Source organism: Onychomys torridus, chromosome 10 (genome assembly GCF_903995425.1).
Source record: "Onychomys torridus chromosome 10, mOncTor1.1, whole genome shotgun sequence".
NCBI classification, from domain to species: Eukaryota; Metazoa; Chordata; class Mammalia; order Rodentia; family Cricetidae; genus Onychomys; species Onychomys torridus.
Genome location: NC_050452.1, coordinates 10,989,377 through 11,009,414, shown reverse-complemented (window position 1 = coordinate 11,009,414; position 20,038 = coordinate 10,989,377). Strand labels below are relative to the sequence as shown.

Here is a 20,038-nt window from a genome sequence, read left to right as displayed (position 1 = left end):
CTTAAGTTCAATCCCCAGGACCCAAGTAAGGAGAGAAACGCTCTCACAAACTGTCCTCTGACCACCATACGCATGTGTGCCAACTTCGACCCCACACAAAATAAATGGCTGATGTGATGGCAATTCCTGGGGAGAGCTGGAGTGAGGGATAGGTATGATCAACATACATTGTATATACACATGAAATTTTCCTTCTTAAAATTTATTTTAGAGGTTTTACTTTTTTTTTTTTTTTTTTAAACGCGTATTTTGCTTGAATGTATGTCTGTGCATCACATTTATGTAGTACCTACAGAAGCCAGAAGAGGGTGGGATCCGCTGGGACTGGAGCTGCAGACAGTTTGAGATACCATGTGGGTGTTGGGAGTTAAACCTGGGTCTTGTAGAAGAGCAGCCAGTGCATGTAACTGCTAAGCCTTCTCTCCAGCCCCTATATGAAATTTTCAAAAAATTGGAAATTTAAAAAAGCTTCAGCCTTGTGACCCCCTGTGGGTGGATGGTGATGGTGCATTGGTGGTGTCTTGACACAGGGGCAGGCAGTGGTGTTCCAGGGCCTGGTGCATACTTTCGGAGTCTCTTCATATTGCAACAGAGGGCCCCAGGAAAGGGCCTGGGCCCCATAAAAGGACTGCAGGGTGTGATGGCAAGGGAAGGAGACTACCATGTGCAATTGCTATAGAAGCATGTGTCTGCAGGACTGAAGCTTGGAACAGTTCACATGCCCCTACTACTGCCAGGAGAGGAGAAGAGGGACAGGCTGCCAGGGTCATGGGCTGTGGCTGTTAAAAACCTACTGAGGTCTTCTTTATCTTCATCTAGGCCCACTAGACAAGATCTGGGGCATGCAAGAGCTGACAGAGCACATCCAGAAGGATCCTGACCCAGACAACCAGTGGCTTTGTTTTTCAAGACAGGGTCTCATTATATAGCCTTAGATGGCCTGGAACTCATTATGTAGATCAGGCTGGCCTTGAACTAGAGATCCACCTGCCTCTGCCTGCTGGGATTAAAGGTATGCACTTATACTATTAAGAATGGCATGCACGGGCTGGAGAAATGGCTTAGTAGCTAAGAGCACTGGCTGCTCTTCCAGAGAACCCTGGTTCAATTCCCAGCACCCACATGGCAGCTCATAATTGTAACTCCAGTTCCAAGAGATCTGGCACCCTCACACACACACACACACACACACACACACACACACACACACACACACACCAATGCACACAAAATAAAATAAGTCTTTTTAAAAAGGCACTCACAGTATCAAGCATCCAGTCTGCAGACTCCCCAAGAGATTGTCAGCAGAGACGCTGTTTCTCTTGGGCAGCAGCCACTTCCTATTTCCTTTTAAAGACTTGTTTTCATTTTAAATATATGGTTTTGCTCCCATGTGTGTCTGTGTATGTGGTACTCACAGAAGTTAGAAGAGAGCGTTAGATCCCCTGGAACTGGAGTTACAGATGGTTGTGAGCCCCATGGGTACAGAACCTGAGTCCTCTAGAACTACAGTACAGTGCCCTTAACCTCTGAGTCATCTCTCTAGCCCCAATCCCCTTTAAAATTTATTTATTTATTTCTTGAGATTATAATATTACCTCGTTTCTCCCTAAGAACTGGGTTCAGTTCTCAGCACATACATGGTGGCTCACAACCATCCAGTTGTGAACAGGAACCAGTTCCAGGAGACCCAATGCCCTTTTCTGGCCTCCATGGGCATACTGCACAGACATGGCACACTTACAAACATAAAGGCAAAACACCTATACACACAAAATCTTCTCAATGGAATCTTGTTACAGGGCTGGAGAGGTGGCTCAGCTGTTAGGAGAACTTACTGCTCTTACAAGAGGACCTGGGTTTGGTTTCCAGCACCCACCTTGGGCATCACATAGTGACTTGTAATTCCAGTTCTAGAGAAGATGATGCCCTCTTCTGTCCCTGGTGGGCATCTGTACTCACATAATGTTCATACAGACAAGTAGGCACACACATTAAAAACAAACAAACTTATTACAATAAAAATATATTAGGAGGCAGGAGAAACAGCTCAGCAAGTACAAGCACTTGCTGCACAAGTGTGGCCGCCAGGGGGCCTGGAGCCCGGGAAGCAGGACACAGTGGTGCATGTCATTCTAGCACTACTATGAAGAGGGAGGGACAGAGAGGACAGTCCCCTGGGGGCTTATGGGCAAGTAAGCCTGGAGTAGGTATGCATCAGAGCTTCAAAAACAAGAGACTGTCTTAAAAGCCAAAGGGAGGTTTGGGGATTTAGCTCAGTGGCAGAGCGCTTGCCTAGCAAGCACAAGGTCCTGGGTTCGATCCTCAGCTCAAAAAAAAAAAAAAAAAAAAAAAAAAGCCAAGGGGAAGGTAAGCAGCAACATTCAAGGATGTCCTTTAACCTCCACAGGAACACCATGGCATGTACCCAATCATGCGCACACACACAGACCACAAACACATACATACTTGAACTTTATTTTTATTAATGTGTTTGTATGCTCACAAGTGTGTGTGCCTACAAAAGCTAGAAGACCCCTGGAGAAGAGTTAGAGGCTGAGTCACCTGACACAGTCCTGAGAACCAAACACCAATCTTCTAAAAGCACTCCTAACTACCTAGCCATCTTTCCAGCCTTAGAGTACACACCTACAATCCCAGTACTCAGGAGGTTGAGGCAGGAGGATAGAGAATTGAAGGTTGGCCTGGTCATTTTGGCTAGTACCTTAGATATCTCAAATAATTTTAGGAATAAGACAAAGAACTTAGCCTTTAATACCAGAAATTAGGGAAGCAGAGCCAGACAGATCTCTGTGAATTCCAAGCCAGGCCAACCTGGTCTACACATTGATATCCAGGTCACTCAGGACTATATAAAGAACCTGTCTCAACAAACAAACAAACAAACAAACAAACAAACAAACAAACAAAATAAGCCAGGTATGGGGTCACACGTATTTTCCCAGAATTAAATAAGCTAAGGCTAGAGAAGTGGCTGAAACTCAAGGCTAGCCTGGGCTACAGAGTACCAGACTAGCCAGGACTACAAAATGGAACCGTTTCATCATACAAAAACAAACCAACAATGTCAAGATGGCCCAGTGGGTAAGAGTACTTGCCATGGCAGGCCTGAATCCCAGAGTTTAATCCCAGAAACTCATAGTGGAAGGAGAGTGGACTCTCAGAAGCTGTCTCCTGCCCTCTACACATGCGGTGTGGCACACATTATACACGGATGCACAATGAAACAAACTTTTAAGCTCAGTGGTAGAACACATGCTTAATATGCACAAGGGAACTGGGTTCAAGCCCCAACAACAGCAGTAAATGAATAGTACCTGTTTATCAGTAATTCTAAAAGTTAAACACAAATGGAATATATTTTATGGAATGAAGCACTGCTCAATCCCAGAACTGTAAACTAAAACCAATCCATAGCTTTAAAAACAAAAACAAAAAAGCAAATTCAGACCCTTAGGTTAGTATCTGCTCAAGTATAACCTACACAGACACAGTGGCTCATGCTTCTAATCCCGGCAACTGGAGGCTAAGGTAGGACCGACCACTAGAATGTGAAGCCAGACTCAGCTATAAAAAGAAAAACCAAAACACAAAGTGTGATCTAGGACCAGGCATCCACATCACCTCAGAGTTTGCTGAGAATGCAGTCTTAAGCCCTCAGAGCCTGGAATCTGAACCTGCAGAGTAGGATCCTCAGATAAACTGCTAACCACAGTTCTTCCTGTTACCCAAACCCCAAGGTAGTAACAGCCTCCTGGAAGGCTCAACTCGATGCCTTTATGACCACGGAATACATACCGAGCACAGGGCAGCACATAGGAAGACATGTGTGTCTGTGCAGCAGACACCTGAAAAGGCTCACCTTTGTGGCATGATTTTAATGGCTAGCTATAGAATGTCAAAGTCTGGAGAACCCCAGAAAGAGCAAGAGTCCTTAGGAGGAGTCAAGGTAAATTTTGGAACAGTAAAACCAGAATAGCATCCTTGAATCTTTCTTCTGAGTTACAAGGAAGGAAGGGATAGATAATTTAAAGACAGTCATGTCAAAGAGAATTACAGCTGGAAGGAATACCTGTTTAAGTCTGTTTCCTGTGACACAAGAGGACCAAAGTGAGGCAGTATTCCCCAGGAGTGAATTTCCACATTTGTCTGCCTAGCAAACAAAAGGGGTTCCTCCACTTTTCATGTTGTCTGTGAGAAACTTTGAAGACAGCCAGACAGTTTCTCCATGAGAACATATTAATATAAAGAAAGCAGTTATTCACAACTCAATTTCATATGCTGTTTCTACACTTTTTTGTGACTCTTATCCTCAGGATTTTTTTCAGTCACATTGGGCTCTCTGTACGCCTATAATCGATCTTACCCTGAAGGCAGACAAGTGACATAGCTCATCTCTTTGCTGTTACATGATGATTAAGAGACTAATTACGAGTGAGTTTACCAAGCTGGGCATCAGGCCTATAATGCCAATACTTTGGGACCCTGAGGCAGAAGGATTAACTCTAGTTCCAGATAAGCCTGGGCTACATGATTCACTAAACCAGGCATGATGGTCTATGCTTATAACTCTAGCACTAGGGAGGCTGAACCAGGAGGAATGCCCAATTAGGACAGCCTGAGCTACAAAGGAAGACTGCCTCAAAAATAAATAACATGACTGTAAAACTTAACCAATTATTTCCCACTTACTGATCTTGAATCGATGTTAAGACCTTAGAAAAATAAATCTCTGATACTTTGGCAGGTTGGTACTTTGCGGGAAGGGTGTTATTTTGAGACAGAATCTCTGTTATTTAGCTCTGGCTATCCTGGACTCACTATGTAGACCGGGATAGCCTCAAACTTAAAGATCCACCTTCCCCTGCCTCCCGAGTGCTCCGAAGGTCTCTTGAAATACCTCTTTTTATCTTCGGTATTTTATATCAGTATTTTATAATCCATGGAATTGATACTTATCATTCTACCTATCTACTTTTTTTGAGGGGGTCGTGCTGGGCCTGAATTCCACTTTACAGAGGAGGAAACTGAGATACAGAGAAGTTAACTTATCCAGAATTAGTAGCTTGGAAGGGATTGAAGTCTGATTCGACTGGAGAGCTCAGCGGCTCCCCTAACCTGTAAGAATGATCCAACAACTCAAAGGATTTGAAAGTTCCTGTTCTCTTAACTTTCGGCTTCCTTCCCTCACAGACCTTCCATCCTGCTAGGGCCTGGGGCAACCACAACACAGTGCCATGTGTCGAAACAGAGGCCCATAAAGGTATGTTTTTCAGTTGTGGGGGTAGGGGAAACTTTTTAAAAGCTTTCCTGATGTGAAGCTGAATTCCTTCCACTATTCCCAAACGATCCAGAATTTAACCCAGACCGCTGGAGAGAATAAGATGAGAAGCGACTTGTACTTATTTTAACCAAGCCCAAACCGAGAAAGTGTCCCAAGCTGTCAGGAGGTATCAGATCATCTCCTTTCGCGTCTCCGGACCCCCATCAACTCCCAGTGAGGTCTACCCTGCTCTGACACTGGCAGTTTCCCGCTCGTTTTTATTACAAACCCCGCACCGAATTAAACCTGGGCTGATGATTATAAAGGGCTTCTACTGAGGCATGTGCCCCGGGGCTGCAGAGACTGGTTTACAGGTGGCAGCTGACAAGAATAGATCTTCGAGATAACAAATGAGTCGCCTTGCTTTCCTCCTCGGCTGCGTTCCCTGTGCCAGGGAAGCAGCAGCGGCTGCCGACTGCGAGCGGCCGTGACCTGCCGATTCCCCGCCACCAAGGTCGACGCGCGCCCAGCTGCGCGCCTGCCAGATGTGCGGCCCCGCGCGCTCCGCAGGCCGCGCCGGCCCCGCCGCCCGCCTCCGCCCCGCACGCTCCGCAAGATGGAGGCGAAGGCCCGAGGCGCCCCCTCCCCGGCCAGCCTTTGTGCCCTCCAGGCCGCGGGCCTCGCACAGGGCCCCACGCCGAGCCGCAGGCACGCGGGGGCTGCCCGGGTCTCGACTCCCGGCGCCGCGACACTCGCGCCGGCTACGGCCTATTTACCTCACTTCGAACCGAACCGTCGCACGTCCCGAGCGGCCCGGGGAGCTGGGCCGGGGTCCCAGGCGGCGACTGCCAGCCTCCCGGGGGCGCCCTCACTCTAGCGGGAGGAAAGACGGAGCGCCCGCCACGCCCTCCGCCCGCACCGCCCCTCCCGAGGCACCCGCCAATCCGAACCCTCGGCGAGGAGGCTTCACCAATCCGCAGCCCGCTTCGGCTACGAGAGCCCGCCCCCTGAGTGGCCCTGGCCTATGAGAGGTTGGGCCTTCTTTGGCCGCCGCCACCGCCCCGACGCTCGTGCCAGCTGGGCGGTTCGCGGTCCCCGCGCCCACGCGGGTGGCCGGGCGCGCGCTCTCCTCGGGTCTGCTTGCGGAGGGCGCCGAAGGGTGAGTCCTGCGCTTGGGCCGACGTGCCCGCGGAGGCCGGGAGGACAGTCCCGGGCCTCGTGCTCCCTTTAAGTTCGCGTGGAAACCTCGGGGGCGTGGGCCAAGTCCGAGCCGGAGGCGGAGGCCCCTGCGCGGCGCGTGGGATGCCGGCGGAGACAAGGTGTGGGTCGTGGGTCCCGCTGCACGTTGTCGCCGTTCGGAGACCCTGAGGCGTCGAGAGAGGCCCGGCCTGTCACACCAGTATTTGGAGAAGCAACTTCCATGGTGTCCTGCGGGTTCCCAAAATGGCCCGTTCTGGAAGGAGCGGGGCTGAAGCTGCCGTGACCGACCGCTCAGAGACTTTGCCCGACCTAAGGGTCACAAACTTGACATCCAGGCTGGCCTCCAACTCTCGATAGTTCTCATGCCTCGCCTCCCCAGTCTGGAAGTACAGGCAGCCCCCATCGCGCCCAGCTTTTTATTTAGCTTTCTTTTTTTGTGAGAATAAATTTTATTGTAGCCCAGGCTGATTTTGAATTCCTGATCCTTCGTCTCTGGCTCCCAACACTGTTGGTTTTTAAGTTAAAAGTGTATATGCAAGACCTTGAGTTCACGCCTCAGCCCAGAAGGAAAAAAGTAAAAGAATTCAGAACAGGAATATGTCAAATGGCCAAATAGCATTTACCAAGCATGTATCCAGCTACTTGTTGAAAGGAAAAAATCAAGAGCCCATGAAATCGTTTAGCAGTAAATATGGTAAATGCAATTGAGCATCAGGATAGCCTCAGCCAGATGTGTTCCGTTCTCTCCTTTGCCTATGGCCCTTCTCACCTTCTACCCAGTATGCTTTACTCTTTTATTGTTTATTATTATTAATTATTACTACTACTAGAGACAAGGTCTCAGATATCCTAGGCTAGTCTGGAATCACTTTGTAGCCCAGGATGACCTTGAATTTCTGAGGTCCTCCTGCCACCATGTCCCCAGTGCTGGGGAATGGAGATATGTGCCACCAGGCCCGGTTGGTAGACAGTGAACCCAAGGTCTCGTGTGCTCAGCAGAAACTCAATCAACCTAGCTACATCACCAGACACTCCTCTTTTTAATCCTTGGCACAAAAAGAACCTATTATAGTTTCATTGGTTGTCTTAATAAAAGGTCAGTTGATTTCCTGAGCCTTTAAGATATTAATGTGGAGAGTCTTAATGATTATCAGGATTTACACATGATCACAATCAAAACAATAAAATGAATCGATGAAGGAAACTTTTAACATTCTCCAAAACAGGAAGCTGCAATTTCTTGTGAAACATTTATTCCTATGCTGTATTCGTCTTGATCTCTTCTGTTTATTCGTTGATACTTCCTGAACATAGGAACACATAATATATTACATTATCTTCCAAATCTTTTCAAGTTTTATCTACACTTACTTACTTATTTGTGTGTGTTGGGGGTCACACACCACAGTGTAGACATCAGAGGACAGCTTGTGGGAATCAGTGCGTGGGTCCCAGGGATTGAACTCAGGTCGTCAGGAGCAGTGGCCTTCATTCTCTGATCCCTTCTTGTTGGTTCTACCTTCCAAGTCTTAATCCCGCAGTCACTGTTTTTATTTCAACGACATGCTTCTTGTTGTTGTTTGGTTGTTGAGACAGGGTCTCACTGTGTTGTCCTGGCTGGCCTGGAACTCACCTTGTATACCAAACTGGTCAGTTATATTTTTATCATTCATCTAGGACATGTGTATTAAGCCACATACTCCAGCAACATTGTGGATGAAATGTCAGAGAATTACAAAGTATTTCATTGATCCTCATCTAATTTCAGAAAAACCACTTATTTTCTTAAAGCTGAACTCACCTCATGAGATTTGCAGCTTTTTTCTTAGTAGAGGGACAGTCTGGCTGGTCAGGCTGTTGGCGCCATGTGCTGGACGTCCTGTGCTGCCACTGCTGACATTTGATGCTGCCAGAGTAAATTACATTCTCTGCTCAGGCCTCCAGGGTGGAGACTGACATGAAGTTCCTAGCCCTCCAAGCTTCCACAGTTGTGGCCCTGCAGTCTGCCAAGATTCCTGCAATGGACATTTCTCTCCAACAGGGGCATTCTGCACACTGGCATAACCGCCCAAATGCTACATAAATAGATGAAAGGTGAAAAAAGAAGGCAAGGAAAGGAGAGAGAGACATCTGTATTCACTATACTTTCTCCTCCACCCACCTGGAAAGCCATGTGCCATCTCAAGAATAAGACCAAGAGAGTTCCTGACGGTGGTCTGACCGTTACCTCTGTTCTGTTTCCAGCCCATAGCACCTCCTTGTCTCCTTAAAGTTTCAGGGAAGATCTCAGTCTTGGGCTGTTCCCTATGTACGGAGCAGAGTCAGGTCCAGATTGGCCAACTTGGATACCGTTGGAACTAGTGCTCACTCTGACAGATTTGACTTCCGAAAAAGCCAAGTCAGATGCTGTAATGTCTATTCAGCCATCTTGTTTTCTAAAAATTTCATTTCATTTTGCTTAGTGTGTGTGTGTGTGTGTGTGTGTGTGTGTGTGTGTGTGGTGCCATGACACACGTGTGGAGACATGAGTTGGCTCCCTCCTATCACGTGGGTCCAAGGGACTGAACTCCAGTCATGAGGCTTGGCAGCTGAGCTGCCCTTATTCAACCGTTTCTATAATAACTTTAGACATTTAAGTCTGGAACAAATTGAATTGGTTTTTCAAATGTATGGTGTCAGACTGTCGGAATTCATGTACAGGCCACAGACTGCATGTCTTAACAGCCACGTTTCACAAGACCGTGTTATTAAGTTTCTTGAGGTTGGATGATGCTTTTGAGCTACAGATGTGGAATTCTCTCTTTCTGAAGTCTCTCCCTTTCCTCTCAAGCAGGCACAGGTTTGTTTAACTCTCTCCAGGGAGCTTTATGCAGGCTGAAAGCTGAGGCGCCTGCAAAACACCTCCCTTCCTGGCTCCTCCTTCCCTCCTTCTGTTTTTCTTTCTTTCTTTTCCCTCCCTCCCCCCCCCCCCCCCCCCCACTGTTTTAGAAGTGTCAGTCTGTCTGATGTGAAGGGCCTGTCAGAGCAGCACAGATCACATCCTGGCAGCCAGGAAGGAGAAAGGGAATGGTGGTACCCAGCGGCTTTCTGCTTCCCCCTTGTATTCGGCATGAACCCCCAGCCCATGGGACAGTGGGTCTTTCCCCTCAGTTAATCCTCTCTGGAATCCCTCACAGACAAGCCTAAAGGCACGTAATTCTAAAGCCAGCCAGGTTTATAATAAGGATTAACCATTGTGGGCTCAGCTGGTAAATGCCTACTGTGCACACACGAGGACCTGAGTAGAACCCCCTGAATCCTCATTCTAGAACAGTTAAAAATAAAGCCAACCGGCGCTGTGCATGCTTGCAATCCCAGCACTGGGGAGACAGAGGCGGGCAGATCCCTAGAGCTCACTGGCCAGCCAGCCTGGCATCATCAGTAAGCCCCCGGCCAATGAAGGACATTGTCACAAAATAAAAAAGTGACTCTTAAGGGATGACATTTGAGGTTGACTTCTAGCCCACACATGCACATGTACCCACATACAAAGGAATATGCGCGCACGCGCGCGCACACACACACACACACACACACACACACACACACACGACATGCCATAATGGAATCCAATTTTAAAAATTACCATCACACTTGGGTGTCATAGCCTATGACTTATGCCTAAAATACCAGCATTCTTAGAGCCTTAGGCAAGAGAATTGCTGCAGTTTGAGGCCAACCTGGGCTATGTAGTAGGTTCCAGGTCATCCTGGGTGTATTGTGCCTTCCAGATGTAAATTTTAAAACTAGAACCCTCTCAAGTGTCTGAGAGGAAAATCTGGAGTTCGAGACCAGCCTAAATATGATTCAGTTTCCAACAGCTAAAATGATAAATACAAATAAATAATACCAGAATAGTCTGGTGGGCTAGAGGGAAACAGGGAGCCTGGAAGCTGTCGAGAGTTATTTAGTGTTTCATATGACTCTGGAGTGGTGGTGTTTGCCTGTAATTCCAGCACTGGGAAGACAAGGCAAGAGGCCTTGGAGGGAGTTCAAGGCTAGCCTCGGCTGCATAGTGAGCTTGAGACCCACCTGGATTTTATGACTAACTCAGAATGGTCACACTCAGGGCTGTGATGGTGAGCTGGTTAAGTGAGAGGAGACTTGCTGCCAAGGCTGACAACTTGAGTTGGCTCTCTCTCTCTGACTTAGGGTTTTTCTTGCTGTGATAAAACACCATGGCCCAAAGCAACTGACTTGGGGTGGAAAGGGTTTGTTTCAGCTTCCAGCTTGAAGTCCATCATCCGGGGAAGTCAGGGCAGGAACTCTGACAGGCACCTGGAGGCAGGAACTGACAGAGGCCATGGAGGGTGCTGCTTACAGGCTTACTCCTACTTCAACTGGAGGGCCACGGTGTTTACTGGGATCTCCTGAATCACTGACAACTCAGAGTCAATATCAATAAGCCATTTCAACCTGGCCCCCACTACTCTGGGGGCAGTTAAACCTATACTATTTAATTCATCCAATTGAGAATCGGCATCTCCCACTGTCATGTCTGGCGCTGGGAAAGGGCGACCGTGAAGCTCTTCTCATGTACACCAGCCCCTCATTAGTTTTCCTCTTACAGTACAGACTTCTGGCCCTCCCCTTGTGGAGGACTAGGTTTTGAGCAGCAAATTCACTTGAACATTCCAATTTCTCTAAGCCTTAAGATCTCTTCATCAACATGAAACCAAGGGATATTAGGCCATTTTCAACAAACTAATCAGATAAAATCTTGGTACCTTTTCTATAACTGTGCCAGTTTCAATATCAAAGTTGGAATCTCTGCTCAATGGCTCCATGCTGATGATAAACTCGCCTGATCCAGTTTTATTTTCCTTCTACCATTATCCCGTGCCCTTAAAATCCATTGCCCAGACTTCTGCTTGAATGAGTCAGCGAACTCATGAGGCTCTTTAGTGGTGTAGTGTCTCAAGGATCACACTTCCTACCTCACCTCCAGGGGCTTGAGTCTACTTATAGGTCAGGGGTGATGACAGGTGGTTCCTGAGGGACATCAGCAACGTTGCTGTCTCTGCCTTTGCCCAAGATAATCAATCCTGTCCCCTAGTAGAGCAACTTTCCCTAAAGTTGTCAGACACACTGCTGGGATTGGGGGCGGGGATATTAGCATCTTCTGATAGTGGAGAGACTTTCCTCAGGCAGAATCCCAGGAGTCAACACCTTCAATCTCATTAGTGCCCCCCCATCACTATCTGGAGGACCCCATTCTTTTAGAAGTCAGTGCCCTTACTTTATCTGCTGATACTCAGTGAAGCTGGCCATTAAATGTATGCTGTAACTCAGCTAATTGTATAATGAGGACTTGAGTTTGGTTTTTCTGAACCGTGAGCTCTGTGGCTGTAGGAGAAAAGGTTCTCTTCCAGGGCACAATTAGAAACCTTTAGACTGTGTATGTGCATTTGGAGCAGATCAATTTTATTACTCAGCTCATGGTCTTTTGTAGTTTTCTTCAAAGATGCTAAAAGGAGCCAACTGGCATTTTCCACATTCAAACATTCAAAGTTTTCATATACAGAGTCAATAAATTTCTCATGCCTCACAAGACATGAATTGAGATCAAGTGCATTTATCTCAGTAAGTTCTTTAAACAGTGTGCACCATGGATTTCAGCACTCCAAATACTATCTGAGGAGTCTCTAGTGACCATAGGTTCTATCCAACTGATGATCTAGTTCTAGGTACCACTAAGCCCACTAGAGAAACTCATCCTCAAAATTTTGTTTCTCCAAAACCACTTTTGGTACCAATTTGTTTTACAGAGGAACAGAATAAGGAGAAAAATATGTATATGTACCTGTTTGTACATGCCTGTGTGTTTGTGTATAGAAATGTGTATATATTTGTGCATGTATATGTGCTGTGTATGTATTTGTGCATGCTTGTTTATATATGTGTGTATACTTGTGTATATATGTGTGTATGTATATTTGTATGTGTATGTATGCATGCTTGTGTATATATGTGTGTATGTATGCTTGTATATATGTATGTATGTATGCTTGTGTATATATATGTGTATGTATGCTTGTATATATATGTATGTAAGCATGCTTGTGTATATGTGTGTATGTATATTTGTATATGTATGTAAGCATGCTTGTGTATATGTGTGTATGTATATTTGTATATGTTTGCATGCTTGTGTATATGTTTGTATGTATATTTGTATATGTATGTAAGCATGCTTGTGTATATGTGTATATGTATATTTGTATATGTATGTAAGCATGCTTGTGTATATTGTATAGTTATATTTGTATATGTATGTAAGCATGCTTGTATATATGTGTGTATGTATATTTGTATATGTATGTAAGCATGCTTGTGTATATATATGTGTATGTAAGCTTGTATATATACGTATGTATTATGCTTGTGTATATATGTGTGTATGTATACTTGTATATATGTGTGTGTATACATACATAAATTTATTAAGAGAACTTTAAAATCATAATGAGTCACACCTAGGATGCTGAGAAACTGATACTCAGTCCTTGAGGTTGGGTGTCTCAACACTCTTGAGTAGTCCCAGAATAGCTGTCTCTCACGGGAGTGGGATAGGACGGCGACAACCAGTAGTCACTTTGTCCACAAGGCCTTAGTAGTCCCAACCTGTGCTAAAATACCACAAAGTTCCTAGAGAGCAATTGGTCCCTATTCCAAGTTGAAAACTTGGAAATGCTGATTCTGCTGTTGTTGTGCCCGTGTTGAGAATCCCCGGAGCAAGACCACCACAGAGCCAATAGCTGATGCAAAACACAAAGGGGTTTATTGTTAACAAGCAAGCACAGGCTTGGTCCAACACTCTGACACAGCAGGTGGAGGAGGATGGCCCTGAGCTCTCAGGATAAGGGTTTTTTAAAGGGAAAAACTGCAAGCAGGGTGGTACAAGCCTTGGCATCCTATGATTGGGTGAGGGTGTGTAACTGTAGTTGGAGTTTTCCTGCCTGACCCAGTCAGGACAAATCTCTCTTACCCGCCAGTCCCACAGTCACTCAGACCCAACCAAGAAAGCACACAGAAACTTACATTGTTTAGAAACTGTATGGCTGTGGCAGGCTTTTTGTTATCTACTTTTTCTATCTTAAATTAACCCATTTCTGCTTATCTATACTTTGCCACATGGCTTGTGGCTTACCAGTGTCTTTACATGTTGCTTCTCATGGTGGCAGCTGGCGGTGTCTCTCCCCAGCCTTCTACTTCCCAGAAATCTCTTCTCTCTTGTCCCGCCTATACTTCCTGCCTGGCCACTGGCCAATCAGAACTTTATTTACACAGAGCGGTATCCACAGCATGTAACCTTTGAATTTACTGGTTGGGGTCACAGTTATCATTTTGGGCAGGCCTGGACAAATCCCAGGCTTTGTCCTTGAGCTGCCGTGGGGGCTGGCTGGCCTAGCACGTTCACATTGACCCATGCACGTAGCTCTAAGTTGGTGAGGGGTCCTAGACAGTAAACAATTGGCTGAACCTTGAGCGGTCAGAGTACATGCAGAAAGGGAGCTACTGCAAGGACCATGTCTCTTGTTCATGGCCCTCCCAGAAACTGCTGCTCAAGTCTCAGGAAACTGAAATTGAGGCCTGATCTCTGAGAGAAGACTGAGCAGCCTGTTAAGGCGTCTGCTTGGTCCTGTCACTATCAGCAAAGGAATCAGCAGTGGCATGGACAACAGGGTGAATGGACTCAGGAGGCAGGAAAGGCCGAACCAGCAAAAGGCAAGACTAAACTTCTCTCTGAAATGCCCTTTTTGATGCCGGCTGCTACCTGAAGGTGCCACCCACAATCAGGATGGGCCTTCCTGCACAATTAAGGCAATCAGGGCAAGTCTTTGGGTGATGCTCTCTAGTCACATGATTCTTATTTGTGGCCAGTACTATTAAAACCAGCCCCAAGAATCTTCAGGAACCACATGGAAGATGAGAGAACTCACTTCCCTCAAGTCATCCTATCCTCTGCTCACACATATACACAAACACAAATTGAATACGATGAATGTAATTTTTAAATTAAAAAAGTCCACACAGGGACCCCCCCCCCCATTTCATATGAGCTAGGAGGCAAGGCCAAAGTGAGGTCACGGTTGTGGGGAAAGAGGGACATTCCATTGTCCTCCAGATGAGATCCAGCAGCCGTTTTTTTTCTGCAGATGGATGGAACAGGCAACAATCAAGGCCCCCTTTGTAAGGTCCCGTGTGTGAATCAGAGCAGAGGAAAATCCTATCAAGAGACTGTGTGGTTTGGTGGAGCCTATTTCATGATCTAACTGATATCTCCTGGGCCAGCGTGATGGCTCAGCAGGTAAAGGCACTTGATGTCATGCCTGATGGTAGGGACGTAAATGGTGGAAGGAGAGAACAGACTCCTGAAAATTGTCCTTGACTACACATGAGTACCATGTCACATGCATAGGTAGCCCCACCCCATATATGAATAAATGTAACCTCTCTACTAAATGGACATGTGGCCACAAGCCCGCTGCTGAAACTCAGCCTATGGGCGTAAATGTCTTTGTTTGGGAAGTAAGGATAGTTAACTTTATCTCCCAGGTTACAGAAAGGTCTAAGTTGAAAATGTGTTGAAGAAACTGGCTGTGCTAGTTGGCTTTTGTCCCTTGACACCAACTATAGTCATCTGGGAAGAAGGAACTTCTGTGGAGGACTTGCTTCCATCAGATTGGCCTGTGGGCATTTTCTTTTTTTTTTAAAGATTTATTTATTTATTTATTATGTGTACAGTGTTCTGCCTGCATGTGTCCCTGCAGGCCAGAAGAGGGCACTAGATCTCATTACAAGTGGTTGTGAGCCACCATGTGGTTGCTGGGAATTGAACTCAGGACCTCTGGAAGAGCAGTGGGTGCTCTTAACCACTGAGCCATCTCTCCAGCCCTGAGGCATTTTCTTGATTAATGGTTGATGTAGGCGGGCCCAATCCACTGTGGGAAGTGCCACCTCTGGTCAGGTCAGGTGGTCCTTGGTTGTATAATAAGGCTCTCTGAGCAAGCCAGTAAGCAACACCCCTCCATGATCTCTGCTTCAGTCTCTAGCTTTCTTGTCCTGGCTTCCCTCAGAGATGGCCTGTAACCCTGTAAGCCCAAACAAGCCCTTTCCTTCACAACTTGCTTTTGGTCCTGGTGTTTATCACAGAACAGAGAAGCTAACTAGAGTAGAGGTCATAGGGTGCTGGAGAAATTAATGAAAATTAATTAATTAATTAATTAATGAAAATGTATAGAGCTTAGAGTGGGGTGAATGCCTATAATCCCAACACCGAGGAGGCTGAGGCTTGAAGATTGCCAAGAATTTGTGGCTAGCCTGGGATATATAGCAAGATCCCTATCTATCTATCTATCTATCTATCTATCATCTATCTATCAATCATCTATCCATCCATCCATTCATTCATCCAACCATCCATCCCTCCATCTATCTATGTGTATATACGTTTGGTTCTGGGTCAATTATGTTTAAAGTGCATGCGATTCCATGAAACAGGTTTTATTTTTTTAGGTATAAGGGACTAGCAAATAGGGCAGCTAGAACCAGATGCTTTGGGATATGGGACCCTGTTAGACACTGGTGCAGTCCTACAATACGGCCACAAGATGGAGTCCATTGTATCCTAAGGAGCTTACATAGGTGACCCTTTTCTGTAGGGAGTGCAAAATACCTGGGCCTCAGCCTTCCAGAATGTTGTGGGGTATTTGCGAGAGAAGGCTGCTCAGACATGGGTTTAAGCTAATAGGAAGTCTTTATTAGCCAGCTAACAACTACACTGGGTGTTCAGGACTCAGTGTGGCCCCGAGGCTTTCTTAGGGTGAGCTTTTCAGCACAAAAACCATGTCCAGAGATGACATACTTTAGTTAACAAGAACAGTTAGCCAGAAGCAGAACTACAGAAGCCAAAAGGCAAGGTTAGCATGTTTAGAGACTTTCCCATACTATGGACTGTGATGGATTAGGTCTTTGTTTTCATTTTTGGTGGGCGGTGCTGTGTGTGTGCTTAGTTTTACAGCCTGAATGGCACTCCCATCATGGAGTCAGTTGTGATAAGGCCTGGGGTCCTGTTACATTCTCCACTGGTCTTTAAGTGAGTCAAATCATGGACTTGTCTGTTTTAGTTTAGATGCAGGGCCCTGCTGTTAATCTAATCAGAATGAGGATTCAAGGCCCAGCCAGTGCTGGTAGCAGAGTAGGCCAGGGGGACCAGAGAACAGAGGCTGGCACCAATTATTTCCCCCACCATGGCAAGATTTTTAAAAAATTATTCTTAATCAATTAGTATAGAAACAACAGGTTTTCCCAAAGCCAGATATAGTTTTCGTTTGTTTGTTTGTTTGTTTGTTTTTTCAAGACAGGGTTTCTCTGAATAGCATTGGCTGTCCTAGATCTTTCTCTGTAGACCTTGTTGTCTCTCCCTTTGGAGTCCTGGGATTAAAGGTGTTTGCCAGCAAGTTTTTGGTTGTTGTTGTTTTGTTTTTTATCTCAAGAGAAGTAAGTCTAAGCCTCTCCAATTTTGTAGTATCATTTCTGTAAGGGGAACTTTGTTTTTCTCAACTTTTATTGATTTTCTGTGGCTTTCACATCATGCATCCTGATCCCACTCATCCCCCCCCCCCCATTCTGCCTTCTGCCCATTGCAATCTGCCCCAAAACAAAACAAAATTTAAAAGAAACACCAAAAACCAAACCAAACCAAACCCCCAAAACAACAAACAAACAAGTATCTCGTCGTGGAAGCTGTAGTGGTCCATTGAATCACATAATTTACCCTCTAGTCCGTTCTTCTTTACTTTGAGTGTTCCTTGCCTGAGTCACTGGTCTGGCTCCAGGCCTCTGGTTTCTGCTACACCGCAGATAATGGGCTCTCACTGGGCTCCTCTTGGATATCCTGCTGTTGTCTCGTGTCATGGAGATCCTGCAGTTTTGGATCTGTAGGTTTTTCCTCTTCACCTGCTCCAACAGTTCACAGGTGAGGTTCTGGGCCTGGGTGGTAGCCGGGTTGGTCAGCCTGCAGGTTTCCCTCACCATCACCACCCGGGCTAGCTCACCCAATGCAGCAGACAGCAAGGAGCCAGCTTTCCCCTCAGGTCCCCGGATCAGCCCACTCACACTCACACCATCAGGCAGCTTTGCCCAGTAGAGGTGCAGGGCCCTCCCTCCTGATTGCTGCAGGGGGGGGGGGGGGGCGGGGGAGGGAGGATGGTCAGCTCCTAACTGCTGTGGAGGAAAGGTTCCACATCAGTCTGTCACCAGGAGGACACCTTGAAGGAAGGCAAGGCAGGAGCTCAAGGCAGAAACTAGAACAGAGACCATGGAGGAGTGCTGCTTACTGGCTTGCTTGCTCCTCATGGTTTGCTCAGCCTGCCTTCTTATAGCACCCAGGACCACCAGTCCAGGGGCAGCACTGCCTTCAATGGGCTGGGCCTTCCCACATTCACCATCGATTAAGAAAATGCCCTGTAGGCTTTCCTACCTACCACCAATCTTACAGAGGCCATTTCTCAACTGAGGCTCCCTCCTCTCAGATGACACCAACTTGTGTTGAGTTGATAGACAGCCAGCCAGCTTTAATCCCAGCAGCACTCAGGTAGTGCAGGATCACTGCGAGTTCAAGGCTGGCCTGGTGTGCTGGCTAGATTGATGTCAACTTGACACAAGCTAGAGTCACTGGAAAGGAGGGAACTCCGATTGAGAAAATGCCTCTATGTAGCCCTGGCTGGCTGGTTGTGCTGGAACAGGCTGGCCTCAAACTCAGAGATCCATCTGCCTCCGCCTCCCGAGCACTGGGATTAAAGGTGTGTACTCCCACCACCTGGTTGTACGGCATTTTCTAAATTAGTGGTTGATGGGGGGGGGGGGGGCGCAGCCCATTGTGGGCTGTTGGTCCTGGGTTTTGTAAAAAAGCAGGCTGAGCAAGCCAATGGGAAGCATGCCAATAGCCTCTGCATCAGTTTCTGCCTCCAGGTTCCTGCCCTGGTTGAGTTTCTTAGATGTGGAAACTTAAGTAAAAAAAAAATCCTTCCCTCCCCTAGTTGCCAAGTCACAGTGTTTCGTCACAGCAATAGAAACTTTTACTAAGGCACCTGGTCTACATATCTAATTCCGGGCCAGTCAACAAATAAGGAAACGAAAATGCAAAATCCCAAACCAACCAAATAAGACATGGAAGTACAGAAGGGGTACTGAAGAAATGACTCAGCTGTTAAGAACAGAGACTGGCCGCGCCTCGAAAAACAAAAAAAACCAAAACAGTGGCTGTTCTTTGCACAGAGCCAGGGTTTGATTCCCAACACCAGCCACATGGTGACTAACTTGTCTATATCTCATTTTCTGGGGTTCCAACACCCTACCCTTTTCCTGGTACCTCTGGGCACTGCAGAAACACGGTACACAAACTTACTGATGGTGTTGTTTTCCTAAATTCGGGAAGAGCCCCTGCATTCAAAAGAGAGTACTTATCTTTGTCTACTTAGTAGATCTTAAGCTTCTGTCAGCTCTGACAGACTTAACTGGGTCCACAAGCTCCACCCAAAGCTTTATGATAGAGCTGCTGTTCCAACTTCACTAAACAGTGAAGTTCATAACACTGCAGGGACACCGAGCAGCTTTCAGAAAGCAAAAGGTCTGATTTTAAACAGGTACATCAGGGGAGAGCGCGAACGCAGTCCCCCACTACCACAAATTATGCAGTCGAGTTTCCCGCATTTGGGGAAATCGCAGGGGTCAGCACATCCGGAGTGCAATGGATAAGCCTCGCCCTGGGAAAACCACCTTCGTGATCATGGTATCTCCCCTGCCAGGTAAGTATGAGCTGCTCTTGCCTTGCGCACTCTCTCCTTCACCGCGCATACCTCTCTAACACACGGTCATCGCCCTCTCGCGAACACCTCACCTTCCCGCCATCGAGACCGCTGATGCGCTCTTCACCCCTCATGGAAATCACACTCACGATGCACGGATTATTCACCACGCGGGACACGGGCCTCCGAGCCCTGCGGGACCGGTAGCCCCTGCGCTCAGACTCATCTGCATACGCCCCGCCCATCCGCCTCTCTCTCTTTTTTTTTCGCTAGGCGACCGGCTTGCGGACAGGCAGACAGGGTCTCCCCATTGCTGGGCCCTTTTCCAGCGCATCCTCAGAATGCACAACTGGGTGACAAAGGAAATCTTTTTAGCAGCTGTCTTTAATCCTTTAAAAAGGACCTAGAAAAAGTTGTTTCAAGTCTTCTTGGTCAGTGTTGGACAGAAGGGAAAATACGTTCTTGTCCAGGCTCTATTGGCTGGCAGCAATCCCCCTGCACAGCCTGGGGGCAGTTTTTCTACTGTTTTCCCCCAGAGAATGGTGGGTTTTGTGGATCATTGCTTTAAAAGGAGATATAAATCATGAAAGAGAAAGGAGCGGAGCTTTCTCTTTTCCTTCGGGCTCAGCCCAGGGGAACTTTCTCCCTTCCTTGGGGCTGCTTAGAGAGGGCACAGAGCAGAACAGAGGGAGTGCTCACCTTG

The 20,038-nt window shown here is 46.8% G+C and overlaps 1 protein-coding gene and 1 non-coding gene across 2 annotated transcripts in view; both read right to left on the bottom strand.

Moving 5' to 3' along the window:
• Cep68 (centrosomal protein 68) overlaps positions 1 to 6,184 on the bottom strand; it is a 29,737-nt gene extending 23,553 nt beyond the window's left edge. Inside the window, exon 1 of the mRNA XM_036200808.1 lies at positions 6,061 to 6,184. The gene's annotated coding sequence lies outside the window, so the exon portion shown is untranslated. The remainder of the gene's footprint in view (positions 1 to 6,060) is intronic.
• Positions 6,185 to 19,179: 12,995 nt separating this feature from the next.
• Positions 19,180 to 19,343, bottom strand: LOC118592646. Its single transcript, XR_004946110.1, has one exon. It is a non-coding gene; the product is annotated as a U1 spliceosomal RNA (small nuclear RNA).
• Between the last annotated feature and the right edge of the window lie 695 nt (positions 19,344 to 20,038).